The sequence below is a fragment of the Podarcis melisellensis genome, assembly GCF_964234715.1.
Source record: "Podarcis melisellensis genome assembly, chromosome: 1".
In the NCBI taxonomy this organism is placed as follows: domain Eukaryota; kingdom Metazoa; phylum Chordata; class Lepidosauria; order Squamata; family Lacertidae; genus Podarcis; species Podarcis melisellensis.
The window spans coordinates 105,210,022-105,229,626 of record NC_138528.1 but is presented as its reverse complement, the minus strand read 5'-3'; the positions used below and the strand labels follow the sequence as shown (position 1 = coordinate 105,229,626).

Genomic DNA, 19,605 nt, shown 5'->3' with positions numbered 1-19,605 from the left:
TGACCCCCTGCACAGTACACAGAAACTTCCCATGTTGTGGCTGTTCAGATTTTAGTCTGGTGGTGTATGCCCAGGGTAGCCAAAAATTCTCATCATCCCTGACCATTGGCATTGCTGGCTGAGGCTGACATTTGTGGCTCACAAAATCTGGTAGGCCACTTCATTGGCTACCCCTGCTTCATGCAGAATCTCTAAGTTCAGAAAATCTCCTGGTCAATAAATATCAAAGAATTTTGTGATGTGCTGCTCCTGGGTTGCATAACATTATTCTTTTTACCTTTAATGCAGAAGAGCAGACTAATTATTTCTCTCCAAAGGAGAAGATGAATGTTTGCAAGTCTCAACTAGTAGTACAGTGAACTCTTTGCCTTGCAATTAAACTCACAATGCCCATAAAATTTCACAGTATTTGTGTCTGAATTAGTTTTTACCCAAGCAATTAACAACAGAGAAATCCCTGTTCTCTTTCTCCACACACAGAGAGAAGGGAGGTTTCTTAAACCACTTCATTTTAAAAAGAGTGATCTAACAGCATGTGTGGAACATGAAGGAAGTCTCTCTCTCTCTCTCTCTGTGTGTGTGTGTGTGTGTGTGTGTGTTGTGCACATGCTCTAGCACTGCAGAAAATTGGGACACACACACACACACACACACACACACACACACACACAATTGTAGGAAATTAATCATCCAAAAGATCATTGAGGGCATTCCCTTTCCATCTTGATTAAATATCAGCAGGACAAATAAAAATAAGTCATCAGTCATATAGTAAAAAATAAGTACTATCAGTCATATAGTAATGTAATATTAAAATTGAACTTTAGGTAAATCTATACTTCATATTGGCAATATTACTTTGTACTGTTATTGCAATGGTACTTGTTAATTTATACTGTTTCCATTTTTGTGTGGCTAGCATTGGCAACTATCTTAGGCCGTACTGAGGTGGTAGATGCAAATCTGTGGAAAATTTGGCAGAGGGACTGAGCTTTCTGTTACTCTGCTTCTGCAGAATGTGCTCATCAGGTATCCTTGCGCTGAAAGAGAACATTTCTACTGTAGAATGTTTGAGTCAGTTGAATGTGAATTCACTGATGTGAAGAAAAGTGGGGGTGAGGGCTGGAATAGCTGTACAAGATTTTCAGTCAAAGCTTGCTGAAAGATCATTTTTTGCTAGGTATGAATCCTGATCAAAATATCTGTTCATGATGTAGTATCTGCATTGTACATTTTCTTGACATCATTAACTCCATCCATTCCAACCGTTGAAGGCTGCAATGTGGTGAGTTTCATGACTTGACTGTGTCTGATGAAGTGCTGGTGGAGCTTTGATGATACACAAAGTCTTTTATTTTCTTTAAACTTTTATTTTCAAACTACTGGGGCTTCCAGTAGATGAATTGGGGAAGTGTATTGTGGAAGGATCAGCAAAATGAACCTGCAGCAGCACTGTTTTACCTTTGTAGCTTTTTCTCCCGAAAGACTGTTGAGGCGGGTCTTTATAAAGCTGGGAAGAAAATAATGCTACTCCGTTGACATGTTTGCAGATGCTAGCCATTTCTTCAGGCGGTTGATTCCAGAACTGCCAAGCGTATATTGTGATAGCATGGCACACTTCACACATCAATGGTATCTTTACAGAGAATGGAATTTTGCTCAATTGTGAGTACAGTTGGAGTGGCAGAAGACTGAGTTTGATGTTAGTTGTTTGATCTACAATAAAACAATCACACATGTTGTTTGAGCCCTTCTTTTTGATGCAGAGAAATAGCCACCTGTCTCCTTGCACCTGTATCATGTTGTTGTAACATTAGTTCCATATCATGCAAAGCCATTATATGGTTTGCTAGCACAAGATCCACACACAAATATCCTTGGGAATGGATATTTGATCCAATTTCAAAATTACTCAAGATCTTGCAACGGTTTCACAAAGCAGGATACAGTGGTACCTCGCAAGACGAAATTAATTCGTTCTGCGAGTTTTTTCATCTTGCGAATTTTTCGTCTTGTGAAGCACGGATTCCCATAGTATTAACGGTTTTAAGAAAAAGGAAACAAACTCGCAAGATGTTTTCGTCTTGCGAAGCAAGCCCATAGGGAAATTCATCTTGCGAAGCAACTCAAAAAACGAAAAACTCTTTCGTCTTGCGAGTTTTTCGTCTTATGAGGCATTCGTCTTGCGAGGTACCACTGTAGTGCCTTATTGGTGGTATACGCGTGATTCATTTGGTTTTTAGATCTCATTCTTCATTGTTTCATGATGTCATTTTACTGTTTATGTCTGCTGGCTTCTTGCTAGAATTTTTGGGGAATTGCTGCAGCCTGATGAGGTTATGTCTGAGCAATGAAATTTAGTTGGAAGGGGGGGAGTATTAGATATGAGAGTTAAATGTTAATGATAAAAACTAAAATTGTTGAAAAAATTGAATACCTGTTACCTTGCATTAGCAATGACTAAATTTATGGTGAGATGATAAAACTAGCCAGGTGCAAATGTATTTTGTTCTGTATACTGGAATAGTCTTTTTATTAAGGATCTCTTATGCACAAATGTGTATTTTTCTAATTATAGTTGTAGCATATTCATGCTCTGGTTGGAAAAGGGCCTTCAGAAGAATATTGCAGGCCTTAAAATCTACGTTTTAAGTTTATTGAGAACCAGATTTGTGACCAATGCTGCCTTCTCTACATTTTATTTGCTTTGGATTTTCCACTATTCATTGCAGCCTGCTCAACACAGTATAACTGGCTGAGTGCCCACCAGAATAGAGTTGTGTGAACTACTTTGATATGGCTTTTCTTCTTGTTCTTTCATTACCATTCTCTCTTTACTTTCTGTCCTTTCTTTGTGGACATTGCTGATTCACTTCTCTTGAAGTCCTCTGCTTTCTACTTTTTTTTCCATGGGGGGGGGAGCGATTTCAGTACTCAGAGAAGAACACAAAAACCAAGATACAAGAGAAAGTTCCCTATAACTGAAAACAAAACCCTGATTAACACTCTTAACTTGGAGGGCATGTGCTTTTAGAGAAGCAGAAATAGGTGTTCCAGGATGTTGGAAGGTTTTCAAGTTATGACAGTGTGTGGTGTTTTTGGTTTTTTGTGTGTGTGTGAGGGGGGAGTATAGCAGGGAACGTTGCAGCCCAAGACATTCTGCTGCGTGATACCAAAGGCAAAGAACACTCCCTCATCACCCATTAAATGATCTAATTGGACTGATGGTTGAGTGGGAGAACGTCCTCCAGTGCACTTGAGGCACCAAGCTAGTTTATATGGTGTATATGACAGGTGGGTGGCACACATAGCTCTAATTTCCAGAAATGGGGAATGGCTGGGGATGAATGCCTGGAAGAGAGCTGCTCATCAGCATCTGCTGCCTGAGGCTTCTATCTCAGTTTACCTAATGGTAGGGCCAGCTGTGTACGCAAACCTGGTTAGAGTGGTAACACTTCATACACACAGGATATTGCTGCTTTGTATTAGAGTAGTCGAAACATTTTCACAGTCAATGCCTTGATAGGTATTTCAAATGAAAGCTTTTCTCTACATATTTTTGAAAGCCCTGCTTATGAACTGCATATAAACTACGAATACTTATGAACTACATCTATAGTCATAAGTAATTAGAAGACATCTTGAGTACTTTCTGGCTCCAAGTCAATTGCGAGTACTCTTTCAAGGCTTCCACATAGTACAACACTGTTCTGTAATTGTCAGGAGAGATAGCCAAGCTATAATGGAGTAGTTACGCTGCTGTTATTTTTCATTTAATAAGCTGTAAGACTGTGTACTTTGGTTTTGGAGGAAATAGAAAGCAATGTCACTGAAATAAGCTATGTGCCCAGGTACACCCTTCTTTCCTTCCTGGTTTATTAAACAGTAGTTTTCTGTGTTGTCCAAATCTGAAAACTGGTTTGAGCAGTCCCTACAAGCTCAAATATAAACCCATTTTGATCCTGGCTTGATAGCCTTGTTTGTAGGGAGTATTCAAACAACTTAGCTGGTTTGGACAACACAAGAAACTGTGGTTTAACAATTGCAGAAGTATGGAACCACTGCACAAAGGTGGGGATGGGAGACCATGCAGTACAGCGCTCTTTCCGGGTTCAATGAATTGATTCTTTATGTTTTATTTTTTGCTAAAGGGGCAGAGAGGAATGGCTGTAATTTTGCAGTGTTGTAAAAGGAGAAGCAACATGACTCAGTGGCGAGTGACATATGAAGAGCAAAGGGCAGAGAGAAGTCAAAGATAAAGTTGAGGCTTTGTGCCCACAACAGGGTAGATGGTGACATTGTAAATAGATAAGGAGAATAAACAAAAGAGAGGAGGGTTTGGGCATACTGAGTTTGGGATGACAAATTATATTTTTTTTTAGTGTTGACTTTACGTTCACCTTGACACAACCAAACAGACTTCCAACATTAATGAAAGCTTTTGAGATTTGGCATTTTCTATTATCTGAATAATATCACAGGAAATTAGAGGTATAAACACCCTACAGTGCAGCCTTAAGCTTTTGGCGATGGCATTAACCCTCCTCAGGTGTTTGCCACAGAACAGGTGAAGGAATGTGTGGGGATAGCTCTGCTGTGATGTAGTTTCCCCAAACCAATGTGCAATTGGCTGAGTCTGTAAGGAGCTGGTTTATTGTGCAATGGGTTAAGTTGATGCTAAATTACAACATAAGTTACAAAAGATCTACCACAAAATATTATTGGCATAATCTTTTGAAATGTGATCATGCCTGGAAGCAGATCTTCATTTTGTGAAATGTACTTGTTTAGCCATGGAATTGTAGAATTGCATGAGCTGCTTTTTGTTTTTGTTAGATAGTCTATCTATGTGCTCAATTGTACTAATGAGGCCTAAAAATAAACAGCACTAAATCAATCTTTTAATGAAGTAACACCACACACACATCAACTTGCAGAAGGAGGGGGGGGGGATCTAATAAAGACCCAAACGTGAGTGTATGACTCTTATTAGTACTGAAAAATGTTCACATTAAAATATTGCGTGCATAGGCACAATAGCCTTTTTGAGAATAAACTTCAGTTAATCTGAAAAGTCCCTATGCCTCTGACTGATATTTTTATTGTATAAACATGTTCGTATTGTGTAACTTCCTCAACTGCATGCCAGATCACATCTTTACAGTTGAGTCTTAGTTCATTTTCCATTTGTTATAAAGTCTGCCTACCAGAGGCATTGTTTTAATATGGTCTTGCTACATACAGCCAAAGTCCAATCTAGTATTTTAAACGCTGTGAAGGAAAAGTTAATGGAGGAACAAGTCTGTGTATTTTCCTGCTACTAAATTAGTGATCGAGGGAGAATACCACAGACCTAATATTTTTATTTTTGTACAATGCCTTTATGAGGTTGCCTCTAAAACACCTAGCTCTTTCTCACTATGGATAACAGAAGGGTCAGTCCTACTTCCTGCATTTATAAAAATTCTGAGTTGGATCCAGGCTTTTCCATGCTTAAGCATAGCTTTTAGGTTGAAATCAATAGGTCTACACTACCCAGTCTGGATCCAACCCTCTAGGCTAATTGAATGTTCATGGAATCTGACACTGTTTGGCCTATGTGAAAGTTTTGTGCTTTTCATGACTTACAGCAATTTTTTCAACTTGGGCGATTATTTCCCACCATTCCACCCTGTTCTGTTGGTCTATGCTGCATAAGCCCCCTTCCCTTTGTTGAAATCTACAATTGTAGCTGTTGCTTTAGAATAGCTCCATTTGTGTGAAGCCATTCCAGAATGTGGCTCAGACAGATTTATGTGGGAGTTGCCGCTTCATTTCCACATTTAGTGGCCCTCGCGTTTTGTGTTCTTGATAGCAAACGAAAGGGGCCTCTGTGTGTGTGTGTTTGTTCCTTGGAAATCTAGCTGCCAACAATGTAGGGCCTTCCCACAACCCTTCCACAGATGGGACTGCTTCTATTTGTTTAGTTTGCTGCCTAATGACTCCCTGCAATATCAAAAAGTGAGCTAAGCCTAGACAGTAGTTGGAGCAGTAGTTGAATAAAACAATATAGGTTTCTCTCCCCTTATATCTAAGGGAAACAACAGGTGGGTATTTAAAGGCATGAGCAGTATCTGGCATAAATATATAAATATAACTAATGCATGTTCTGGCCACACAGGAACCTTCCTGTTGAGAAAGCAGGCCAAGTTATTTTGGCACCTGAGGTAGATAATCCCACAACCCCCAAAACTGGCTCTCCCTTTTCTGGTATTGAATATACATTAATAATACATTAAATAACTAACAGTTTGCTGCTCTTTCATGATACGTAAAAAACAGCTGCCTGAGGCAACTGTTTCACTCTGCCTAACAGCAGGGACAGCCATGCTTTCAAACATTCTTTTAAACTTGTTACATAGTGTGAAAATTGCATTATAATAATAGATACAAAACAGACTTATTTAATTTATTTATTGCACTGTGCAATAAATAAAAAGTCCATTTTGTATCTATTATTATAGTGCAATTTTCACACCATGTAACCCGAATTTTATTTTATGGTTTATTATTGTTTACATTTTGAATTAGATATAGATGGAGGCACCAAAAACTTTTAAGTGCTTTGGGCCTCTAAAGGTCTTGATCTGGCCCGGCAGGTAGCTGATGATGGAGTTTACCCTAGTATAGGGGTGCCGTACGTCCGGATTTTCCCAGACATTACCGGGATTTCAAAGGTCAACAACTTTTGGGGTGTCCTGCTTTTACTTTTTGAAGTATGGCAATCCTACCCTAGCATATGCATTTCTTTGTGCGCATTGCTTGGCTGCAGAACTGCATTACGAATTCAGCTAACTGAATTTCGAAGGGTAGCCGTTGCATATTGTTTTGGTTTGCATATTGTTTTGGGCAGTGTGAATTAGGTAGGTGTGCCTATAAAGGCAAATGAATCAAATTTCTTTCCCATCCCTGGTGCTTTGTGCATTGTGCTGTGCACTCTTGAGCTACCCCTCCTGCTTTCAGGTGTGGTGGATGATCTGCCTCATAAGCTGTTTTGAAATAAAATTCAGCTGCTAGTCGGGTTGGCTTTTGTGCATGCATAGAATGGAGGAGGTGCCATGTTCCCCTTTGCCTCAGGAAGCAAAACATCGTGGCCTGGCCCTGGTGTCACTGCAGATGGTATAATTGTTGCTGCAGGGGGTGATTCATCAACCTTCAGAGAACAAAAGGAGGGAGATACATTCATGACTAGCAAAACATTACTATTGTGGATGGAAGTCGAGGTGGGGCTGAACTGCTGCTGCTTGCTAATTTTTTTATTAAGAGGGTTATATGGGATGCATTAACACTCATGTGTTTGAGTGGTACATCAGAGGAGTCAGCCTCTAAAGAATTTTATTTTAATGTAAATGACCCAGGAGATATTGTCATTCATCATTAATAATGACATAGGCACTACACCGTAAGTACCTGTAGGACTTCAGAAACCACATCCTTCCTATATATAGTGCTTGTTATTTGAATTAATGCGCTCTCTGGGAGAAAGAATTGAATTTTCCTGGTGACAAAAACACAGCGTATTTCTGTTTTGAGAAATAAAAACACAAAAGAGAAGTGCTACCTTGAGAAAAGACATCTGGCTCAACAAATGAATAACAACGGAACATTTATTGTGTGAAGTATATACTATCTGGAAAGGCCGTAAAATATTTCTAAAATGTTGGCCTCCACATGTTGTAAAAAGGTACCTTGGTGAGGGATAATACATATTTTGTGGGATTTAAACAAAAACAACAAATGGCACAGAGGGCTGTGTTTGGGATTATACTGCTTATGATGTCATAAAAGTTAAAGCATAGCTATGCTTGCCCTCACTTCAGAGATCTTTGTGGAGGGAAAGCAGAAAGCAAACACATTCCCCCCCCAATAGTGGATAAATGTTGCTGCTGTAAGGCCTCTTCACCAAATTGCTGGAAGTAATTTTGACTTAAAACTGCCTTGGTGATTAAGAATAAATAAAACACATTTAAAAATAATAATTTTGACATAGTGTGGTCCATACTGTGAGCATAAAGCTGGGTTTGCTTGTCTTTGTTCTTGACGATATGCACCAGCTACTCAGGGTTGTCTCTTTACAGTTTATTTTGTCACCAGGATCCCCATAAATATACAGTCACTGGGATGCTCTGCTGTGGCTATTGACTTTTATGGATTCTGCAAACTTCAGAACCCTATTGACTTTTATGGGTACTGCAAACTTCAGTAATCCCATTACCTAAAAGATACAACTTTTTCTAGAAAGGGGAGTGTCAAGGTAAGAGACCTTCAGACGAGAAGTATTAGAGAAGTTAACGTTGAATTTTGGAGGGGACTGCAGTCACATTTTGAACTAACTAGTTAATTTCTCTTAATGTTATATCCTAGGCTTCAGGTAGTTGGAGGGTATATAAAGTCCAATAACTTAGGTGGCAAAGTGGCAACTGGGTGGGTGTGAAGCAGAAAGCAAGCTAAACTGTCTCACAAGTATTACAACTTGTGGACATAATTGCTTGTGTCCTAATTTATGTTCCATTAAGTCCCATTGTTCCTTGCACATGGAGGAAGCTTTACACTGCAAACCTAGTTACAGGTAGGTAGCTGTGTTCCAGTAGCACCTTAGAGATCAACTAAGTTTGTTATTGGTATGAGCTTTCGTGTGCATGCACACTTCTTCAGATACCTGTGCAAACCTGTGCATTTTTGCTCAGAAGGAAGTCCCATTGATTTAAGTGAGTCTGCCTCACGGGTAAGTGGCTATAAGCCCCTCCTTCAGATTTGCACAAAGGCATTCCTAGTATGTCAGGGAAGTGGATTGTTCCACCAGCAGCTATAGTATTAAAATTGGAGCAGGAAAGTAGAACATCTGCACGCTGGGCAGGGATAAAAGAAGGAGCAAGAGAGAAATCAGCATTCAGCAGGAGGAGTGTGAATCCTGGCTCTTCCTGATGGGAGTTGAGATTCCCAAGCTCATCTAGAGGACCATAGGTTCCCCACCCTTGAACTGAGGGCACAATTAGTCGTGACAGCAGGAAGACGTAAGTATACAGTGAAGCAGCCTTATATTGGGGTCAGAGCATGGTCCACATTTTATTTATTTTAAACAAATAAAATGCTTCTGCCCAAAGGCCCCCAAGGCATCATTCAAACCAAGCTGCAAGCATTGATAAAATATAGCTGTAAAAGCAATACAACAGCAGGAAACACACATCAGTTAAAAAAAGAAAAGCCACACAACTATCGTGTCAGCTCAAAAGCCCGGCAAAACAGCATAGCCTTGACAACCCAAGCAAAAATGTGTAGGATAGGGGATAGAACAAATCTCCAAGGGGAGGTGTTCAGTAACTAGGGTGCCACTGCAGAAAAAGCCCTGTAATGTCTGCTCTTCTGCATGCAGAGCTTTCCCAGTCTACAGGTGGGATGTATTGACTGGACTTTGCACCCCAAAGCACATCACATGGCTCTTGAGTTGAAAGGGCTTGAAAGACGGAAGCCACCTTGCATTATAAAGGGGAATGTTGTGATTCTGAGCAAGAGGTTGTATCTCATTGCCATATTTTAAATAAATGATCTGGAGCATAAAGCCTCCGGTTCAGAAGGGCCATAAAAACATGTTGGTGTGTGGTTATCTAGCATGTTAGTAATTTAAAATGTAGTGGGTCAAAGATGAAGCTGTGAACCAGGAGTCCAAAGTCCTAAATTCATGACTGAAGCGTACTAGGTAGCAAGCTTTCAGATTCAGCTGTGCTTTTGCAATATGTGGATAATACTGAAAATATTTTATGGGATTGTTTCAAGAAATATGAAGATAAAGAATTGCTGAGTTCTAGACGGCAGTTGCGGATTATGTTCATTTTGAAATGGCCATGCAGATGTGTAATTCTCATATGTCTAGTCCTGAAGGATATTGCTTAATCTAAATAAATTTAAACTAAAAGGTAGGCTGATAGGCTGGCTGGGTGCCCGAATCATGCTCTTTGGCCAGATCCTAACCCCATCTGTGGGTGAATAAGCCATTGGTAGTGAAGGAAATGTGTTATTATGCATATGCCCCAAAGCACTTGGCTGGTTGTCATTAGTCATATGTACTGAGGCTGCTAGGTGCCCCTGCACAGGTCCACAGGTATAAGTGCCACTATTCTCTTTTTAAAATATTGGGAGGTTATGATATCGCCACCCGCTTGACAACATCCTTGGCAAGTGGGGAAGTGGAGCAGACTGCGTGGGGAGATGGAGGTGTCTGAGGTGAGGTTGGACTACTATCTGTCAGGGATGCTGTAGTTGCATTGCAGAACCTACATTGAGCAGGGTTGTTGACTAGATGGCTACCAAGGTCCCTTCCGACTCTATCCCCTCTTTAGGGCATATAATACCAATGTATTGGGCTGTGTATTCCAGCCCCACTCCTAGTTTCCCAGTTTCCGTCTAACCCACCCCTGAACCTACCTTGACTCGCAAGGTCTGAAGGGGGCTTCTAACCACGTTCAACTGAATGCTCTTAGAAGCCTCCTGATGATCAGGAACTCTGGATTATCAGGGTTCCTGATGGCATGAAGGATTCGAAACATGTTCAGATGAATGTGCTTAGAAGCCCCATTCAGCCCTTTCTGCTCAGCATGGAATGAGCAAGAGTGGAGTGGGTGGAGCCAGCAGGTGTAGGGACAGTGGGTGCAGGTATTCCTTGTTCAGGTGTAACATCTGAGCAAGGCAACCAACATTTTAAAAGAGGTTGCCTAGAGTGGCATAGGGGAGCTCCTCCTAGGCTGAGCCAAGTCTCATTTTGTCTACAGTAAGGTCTCTGCCATGAAAGTGAAGGAGAATATCACATTTCCATTGATACGCCAAAGGTCCCCAGAGGCAGAAGACAGGAGCAGAGATCTTAGTGTCAACCTGGGCTGCACTGCCTCTCTATTGCAGGTGTTTCCAGAATGAGCTCAGAATGGATCCAGTGCTCACTATAGAAATAACTCAAGGACTAGTGGAGGTAGAACGTTTCCTCATCCTTATAACAAGAAGAACTTGCTAGATATATATGGATGAATCACATGCGCCTGACGGTCAGCCTTCACTCATGTATTAAGTTTGGGGGCATTCATAACATTTTAATGGAATTGCCCACATTTTGCATTTGTGGAGCACAGGTACAGTATAGATAGTTCCCGTTACAAGCTTTTCTCAAGGTGCAATTTCTAGCACAGTTATTGGTAACTGTGCCAGGGAAAAAAAAGAATAATTTGGTCACAGTGGAAAAAAGATGCTCTTGTTTTCGACCTTAGTACTTGCTTTTTTCTTATTAGTCTGCTAAAGCAGATTTGAATGTCTTGCCTATACCCAGCTGTCCGTAGAAAATATCCATGACAGAAATGCTGCACTAGCATATAATTCCCCCTCTCATGTCTCCTAATTGAACAGACTGCCCTTGCTCGTTTACAGATGGCTTTACTGCCATGCGCCTCCTGCAGCCTTCTTTGCAGCTGTGAGCTCAGACATGCTGCTATACAAATGCTCTTCTTTGGAGCACACAGTCTATGTTTTCAAAGGCATTGAGAGCATAAGTGGGTTCCATTGCCCTTTCTCTTTTAAGAGTTAAGTGGAAGGGTGGAGTGGAGTTGTTTAGCGAAGTCTGAGGGGGCATGACCAGAGATAATGGGACAAAAGGCGAGGTAAATTCAGGCCTAATATCAAGAGAACTTTTGCACAGTGAGATTTATAAGGGCAGCAAAGTAGTTCCCCAAGAAAGCTGGCACTATCCCAGTTTGGGACAATTGGGCATTAGTACAGGAACGGCTGCCAACTGCATTGGCAATGGAGTCTATGGCAAGTATTTTGGCACAGGGATGAATTGAGCAATCTAAAAAGCCCACCTACCTTTGGTTTCTCAATCCTTGTTAGTATTTTGTTTTTAAATAATACCTTTCATCAAATGAGCCTTGTACAAGCATATAATATCTATATATCTCAGTTTCATATCACTGTATACCTGCAGCCAAGTTGCTTAGCATTTGGAATTAATTTTATTTAAAGAAAAAATTATTAGATTTCTATCCCACTCTTATCTTGTGGGCTCAGAGTGGCTAGCCAGTAGGGTTTGGTCCGTTCCCCGCCCGAGGTACAAAACAGTCTCCAGGATGGAGTCAATTGATTCCCAACTTTATTTGCTTTACTTTTCAGCACTTGAAAACCAACATGGCTGGAACTGATGCTAAGAGTTATTGAGCACCATGCTCCCCACCCCCAAATAATTGTCTATGCAAAGGCAATCTTTATAAAAGACAATGGATCCCAGTATCTGCCTCTTCAGTTTAAATGAGATGTAATCAATGTATGCCTCTAGGAACACCCAGGGACATTGCAGTGTACTTAAAAGTCTTGGGACACAGGTCCATGACACATATTTGGATCTGGACAAGTTAAGATGGTGGGTATCCAAGGTCTCAATGGCACAGCACTTGGGGCATGTCCAGCCCTTCTTCTTGCAAAATGTTCAAAAAAAGTAGAGGAGTAGGGGGAGGGAATTCAGTACTCAGTGCAATAAATACATAGCAGGGCTCAGACCCCATGAACACCCCCCACTCAGCAGTGGCCCTGGTGACAGACATAGTTGCATCTTAAATCTATGTACAATTACTCAGAAGTAAATTCTGCCCAGCAGGAGGTGTCAGCACTTGCAATATGGAGTAACCTCTCCTCATTTTGTGTGCAGGGAACCTGTTTGCTGCTGCTGCTGTCTCCTCCTTTTGCTGATGCTGGAAAGAAAGTTCCCTCAGCACTTATTTCTCCTGTGCCCGAAGAGAGCTTAATTCCTCTGAGATGAAGAGGCAGCAGTATCAGAGCAGACCCCCAAGTGACTGCGCTGTAGCAGCTTTCAATTAGCTATGCTACTACTTTTTAAGTGCATTTTCCAGAATCTGCTTTGGTCTTCAGCATAGAGGAAATGGCCTGAATGCCCATTCTCAGTTCTGAAAAGAAATGCCTCAGGGCCACACTTCATGTCACATGTTTTTTAAAAAGCGTGCTTAAGCCAGACACGTTTATTTTGAAGAAAAGCTAGCTGGGCCATGATCTGGAACATATTATTGTACTAATTTAGATCAGATTCCCTGTGCTCGTTTCTCACCCAAGAACTCCCTCTTCCAGAAGCTATTCGCTGCCCCAAAGGTGCTGCTACAATGTGTAGCTTGGCCCTCAGAATGTAGATAATTAGGTGTTCAAATAATTTCTACCACTCTGCGGAATACATAGGTATGTACATATGACACACCTTCAATGTGCAATAGCAGGAGCATTAATGGGAGAAGATCCTACACGCTTACAGCAGTACACTTACAGTAGGGTTGCCATATTTAAAAAAGTGAAAATCCGGACGGAAAAGTTATTGAGTTTTGGTCTGGCCAAAGTTGTTGAGCTTCTTTTGCAAAATCTCGGGGGGGGGGGAATGAAGTTTTTGAGCTACTTTACAGGAAATCACAAAAAACGACACTGCCGACGTGGGTTGCAAAGTCTTATGCTCAGTTTGGCTTGTGGCCACTGCTTCCTTGAGATGTAATGAAGGCAGCAGCCATGACCAAACTGTAAAGCAGTGGGACCACAACAGACCAATCACAGTGGAGTCAGGAGAGTGGTTAGCGAGTTCAGTCCTCAGTGCTTAAAGAACAAAGCAAGCGATTGCTGAGCCAAAATGGCCTTTGTAAGAATGAATAATACAGACATGGAGAGTTCTAAAAGCCACAATGAGCTAAACTATATGAGGATAAGTTCTAAATTCTCATACATAATGCAGAGCATAATGCAAATATATCCTGTAGCTTTAATCTTTATCATTTGAAATCTTAACCAGACTCTTTCCAGTGTGATCATTTCTCCTAAAGAGAGTTATTTTAAGAATATAATGAGAGCATGACGATTTTTACTAATTATGGTGAGAGACTTGGAATATATTTAACTTCTGCCTTCGAAGACATTTGTTAGCAGTCATTCGTCAATCATTTTTAACTTGTGACCTTGCAGTGTTCAGCATGCTTTGGAAACAATGGCAAAGCGCAAGGAAATGATCAATTTCTAAACATAGCTGAGCAGTTTCTTAAAAATGTGAAATATGGACATGTTGTCTTTGAAGAGCAGGATTATTTGTAAAATGCCCTTGGCTGTGATTAACAATGTATAGCAAGCAGCTCTCAAGAGCAGCAAACCTTAGGTGTGAACAAAAAACCAACTGCTATAGTCTATCAAAGGGAAAGAACAAATCCCAGTAATATAAAATAGGTCTCTGCTGGCCTCTTGTTGACAAAGAATAAGTAACTGGCTTTTGGCGGATGCTGGCATCCTTGACATCCTTCCCCCCCATTTTATACATGCACAAGAACATGCAAACACACCTACTAAGGAGAGGAGTACAAAGCAGACCTGTATAGAGCCAACAAGCTGGACAGGTAAAGACGGTCCAGTATTGTTCACAAACCAGACCACAATCTATACATGCACAGTACAAACCAGTGCATGCATGAGAACTGCAGTCCACAAACTACAGGCAAATACACATTAGCCACACTACACACAGGTCACATCTTTGACTGTGTGAAGGGGCTTAATGCATGTACACATGAATATGTGTAGAGGTCCTTTGCATGAACCTGCCCAGTTATGAAGACTTGCTGCAGGGGCCTTATTGCAGACTCCCTACCCTTCACCTTCAAAGGTGAGGTGAGTGGAGATTGCCAGTCCTTCTCAATAATGGTGCCCAAACTTTGGATCATACTTAAAGGAGTTCTCACTTGGTGATCTGCTGCTTTTTCAGGGCCAGCTTATTTTATTAGGCCATACCTTTTTAGTTATTTCGGTTTCATACAGAAGTTAGGCTGTAGGGAATATGCCTCATTTAACTCAGTGGGATTCACTTCTAAGTAGACACCTGCAGGACTACACTATATTTTCTTCTCCTGCTGCTATCTTTGTATGGATGTCTTGCTTGTACATGTTTATTTATGTATTAAAGTTTTGTTACATGGTCTAGGTCTAGCAGCCTACCCACACCAATTAAGCTTACGATCTTGGGTTAAAGTCAGTTTCTAACAGGTTGTTCTTTGGGTGTTGGTGACATGGCTGCAGAACAGCCAAGGAACTAAGCCACAACCTTCTTAACACAATTTGTGATGGATATTGCTGTGTTGAGTTACCTTCAGGCATCCATCTTGCCACCCTTCGTGATATTGCATGATCACGCAAGTATACTGACTGTAGTGTGATAGACACCAGTGTATTTAGAAGGAAGTTTCAGCATTTATCTTTATGTCAACTTTTAAATATATGTGGCCTTAGTAAAGCTAGGCTATCAGTCCTTGCCTCTGAATTGTATAGCAGGGAATGAATAACATTTCATCATGATCTACTGTGTTGATGCAGTATGGATGATGATAATTTTTTGGGTGGTAGCAGACATAACCTGTTGAAAAATTTGAAAGTAAGAATGTTTTCTAGCAACACTAGTGGAATGACATTGCTTTGCGATTCCAGTGTTCTGGTGTCACCTTTATTCTTGTAAGTGAGACAGATGAAGCATCTTTCAATTTCTGTGGGAAGATTTCACTCTGAGCAGATGGGCTTGTAAAGTCCTTTCTGTTTTCTGGTAGGCTTTATTAAAATATTCTTCTGTTATGCCATTCGTCCCTTGCTAGCATTGTACTATATTTCATTTCAAGGTTGGGTTTTTTTCATTTCACTTATGGATGTTGTTAAATTTGCTCAAATAGTAGAGGCTTTTGACTTCAAAAATGACCTTCAGAAAATCTTTTGAGATGCTACTTTCAATGGAGCATAAATAAATATATTGCAAGGCTGCATGCTGGTTATTCTAAGCTTAATGAGGACAAAGTAGATCGCTTGCTGTAGTAGCACCTCCAAAACTCCAGGAAACGCTGTTTCAGTATTGAATAAAGGGAGCACTGTTTCTTCTTCAGTGTTGACGTTTTTCATGGCCAGTATCCAGGAAGAAGATACAGGACAAATAGAGCTAGTAGGTGATTAAATTCTCAGGCCTTTTCTGCGTGAAGAGAGGTGTGTGTGTTTTTGTGATTCAGTTAGGCAGGAGTCTCAATGGAAACTGAAAGGAGAATAAGAAAGCCTCTGTATTAGAATTGCCAACTTTTTCTTAAAACTGGCCTAATCTGCAGCCATTAGCCTGGCAATAATGTTTATTTCCATGCCATAAAAAAGGACCAACTGCCAATTTGTGCAGATTAAGCTGCTCTTAAAGGCAGAAGAGCTGGCCAAACTCCCTCCCCCACTCCACCTTGCCCACCCCCAATCAGATGCCACTGCTAGGGTGCATCTGTGGAACTCCCTTTTGGCTGCTAAATTAGGTTCTGCCAGACCCCATTCCTGTTGACTCCATCTTCATTCTACTATATTTTTACCTTTCGGCTCCTAAAGGTAGGAGCAAGAGCTGCTTCTGCACTGGTGGAGGGGGCAAGATTCACTTCCCAGTTTCATGCTAGCTCTTTTTCACAGTGCCATCCACACGTGTCAGAAATAAGAAAATGCTGTCTACCTATAATCTTGTCCACATGGTCACATATATGGGGCTTTCTCTCTGTGTGTGGAGAAGCTGCTTTCCTCCACCATATAGATGACGTGACATCTGACGTACAGATGACGTAACATATGAGCGAATGCCTATTCATGGCGTGTTTCTCAAACTTAGGTCCCCAGCTGTTGTTGGACTACAACTCCCATCATCAGTTAGTCCTCAAATCCCATCCCCAACTCTCACATGCACACCCGCCCACATGTATCTCACTTGCAGAGTGTTTCCTGAACCTCCTCGCCTCAAGAACATCCAGGAGTGGCTGGACGGAAGGGACAGTGCTGCAACTTCTCTTCCACGAGCTGGGATGGTGCAGAGACAAGGTGGTGGTGAGGGGGACAGCCCTAGGTGAGGCAATTCAGCACCCCCTCCAATGCACTCACTGTGCAGTGAGGCTGCTGCCAGGAGGCCAAGTCAGTGGCCTCTCTCCTCCCCGCTGGCCATTTCTGAAAACATCCAGTGGCCCATTGCTTTACAGGCCCCTAAATAGATAAGAAGAACTGGATCAGACCAAAGGCCTATTTAGTCCAGCATCCAGTTTTGGACAGCGGCAAACTGTATGTCCATGGGAAGCCCTTGTGTTGAGGCTGCTCACAGCAAGTGCTAGAGAGGTGCACAGTGCTGTTTCCAAGTTTGAGATAGCTGTAGGGTGGTTGATCTGTGATTGTAATAGAGATCGGATTGGATTGGAGATAGCTGTTGGGCATCTCAGTGGCTCTCCTCCTTGAGTAGGCTTACCACATCACTAGTGCATTCTCTTTGTTATGCCTCTCCCTATGTGCTGAGTCTGCACAGCTGTCTAGAGGAGGAGGGCAAGGTGGACAGAGGCTCTTTGCTTCTAGGAGAGGGCAGGTGAATAGGCATGGGGACTCCAGTGGTTGGCAGTGGGCCCCTTCCTGGGGAATGCGCTTCTGCAGGTGCCCAGCAATGCCAACCTGTGGGACCAGCGTAGGACGAGTGCTTCAGAAGCACAGCTTGTCACAAATGGACTGGAATATAAGAATGGCTGGTATAGTAGTGCTGTGCCTGGTTTGTGGGTTGTAGGTCATTGAAAGAAGTAGTTATGCTACAGTCCTTTGTGGTGTTGTTCTTTATCCTGCAATTAATTTAAATGTTTGTGTGTGTGTGTGTGATCAGGTGTTCTAGTTATTGCATATTCATTGTGCTGCAGTCGTCTTCTGATTGTTTATGGAATTCCTACGTATTACATTAGATGTGTTTATCCAACATTGCTTCACATCCGTTAGTAATTCATTGGAACATTACCGCTTCTCTTGTTTTTCAGCTTGCAAAACAGTGATGCCACAGAACTGACCACATTGATCACAGTAAGTAATTCTTCAGTTACTGACACGATGGTAATTCTTTTTTTAGAGAAGTGTGAATCATGTGGTGAAGTATAAACAGAAGTGTGAATGAAAAAACCCGTTGGGTTCAATCGAGAAATCAGTGCAACTTAAATATATTGTTTGGGGTTTCATGTCCCAATTAGTTTCAATCAGATTTGGGGCTCATGCAGAATTCCACTTGTCCTGCCATTTCCCCCCAGGAAAACCCAATCTTTATTGCTGAATTGGAGCAAACCTCAACCGGGTTTTCTGCAGATGGGTACTTGATTCAGCACTAAAAAGCTGTCTTTCCCTTGGGAAAGCAGTGTGGCAAACAGAAAACCACTCCAGCCCATCCTTTCTAGGCACCGGACAAGTGTGGATGAGCCTTTAAGCATGCCTAACTAAATAATATGGCACCTCCTAGTGCTTTGTACCAGTGTAGTGGCAGCCTCACTCATAGTAGGTGATGCAATATGTTGTGTTGTACAAATGTTACATGTCTGGGGTGGCTGCTTAATGTATAACCAAAAAATAAGAAATGCATCGCTCCAAAAAAAAGAGGTTTGCATAAAATACATGTTCTCATTTATATATTAATTAAGTGGACCAAGAAACAGAATCTCCCAATCCCTAATTATCAGTACTGTCAGAAGTATCAGGTTTTAACACTGTGTACCTGGCTGGTGAATGAAGGGGATCTACCTCCTAGAGCATCAGCGTCATAAGTAGGAAAGAATTAAAAAATGGCAACGAAGCACTGAGACTTGTTCTTCTTGACAGATCATTCATCCTTGCAGGATTGCAGCAATAATGTCCACATTGTAGTACCTATCCCCTTGTTTTACTCTTACTATTGTCACACATGGAAATGGTGGCCTCATTTCTAAGTGAAATTATACACTGGTTGCTATTTGATATTATCATTATTATGGTTCATTTGCTGCATTTGCTGCTGACAAAATTCAGTTCCAGTCATTGGTACAAATTAACAAGGTGCTTTTTCGTTTTCATTCGGAAGTTGCATTTAGCTGAAAGAAAACTGTTGGTAGGGGGCGGGGGGGAAGAATGTTATGATCTGATGGTTTCTGTCACATTTAAGTGCAAGATCAGGGGCCTGGCTTTACAATCCTAATTGCACTGTGCAGAAGCAAGTCTCATTGAAATGAATGGGACTAAATTTCTAATAATGACTGTGACCCCAGGATCTGCATGGTAGAGGCTTGGGTCTCTCCTTTTAAATTTGTATCCTGTTAAATCATGAATCATGTGCTTAATGTAATCTATGGTTTGTTGGTTCCCTCTAGTGCTCATGGTAGGATCTCACTCTGTACGTTTGGATTGGGATATAAGGTTGTAAACCTAAGGTCAGAACTGAACATTACCTCTTCCTTGATAACATGACCTTATTCTGTGTCCTGGTACCATATGAAACTGGATTTTTTGCTCTAGTCTGCATCACTTACGCTGAACCTTATTTGCCATTTTTCTGACCATTTACTCAGTTTATTGAGACGCTTTTGGGACACTTTGTAAGATATGCGGGTTGTGCCTTGAATAATTCGGTGTCACCCACGATCTTGGCTTCTTCACTGCTCCTTCCGGCCCCCATATTATTGATGAATGTTAAATAGCACTGGACCCAACACACTTCAGACCTTGGGTCTCAATGTGCAAAATTTG

The 19,605-nt window shown here is 41.4% G+C and overlaps 1 protein-coding gene across 4 annotated transcripts in view; it reads left to right on the top strand.

Annotated features, from left to right (window-relative positions):
* Positions 1 to 19,605, top strand: part of BAZ2B (bromodomain adjacent to zinc finger domain 2B) — a 183,649-nt gene that overhangs the window by 31,358 nt on the left and 132,686 nt on the right. For all 4 annotated transcript variants that reach the window (XM_081928242.1, XM_081928237.1, XM_081928243.1 and 1 more), the window contains exon 2: positions 17,880 to 17,922. The gene's annotated coding sequence lies outside the window, so the exon portion shown is untranslated. The remainder of the gene's footprint in view (positions 1 to 17,879; positions 17,923 to 19,605) is intronic.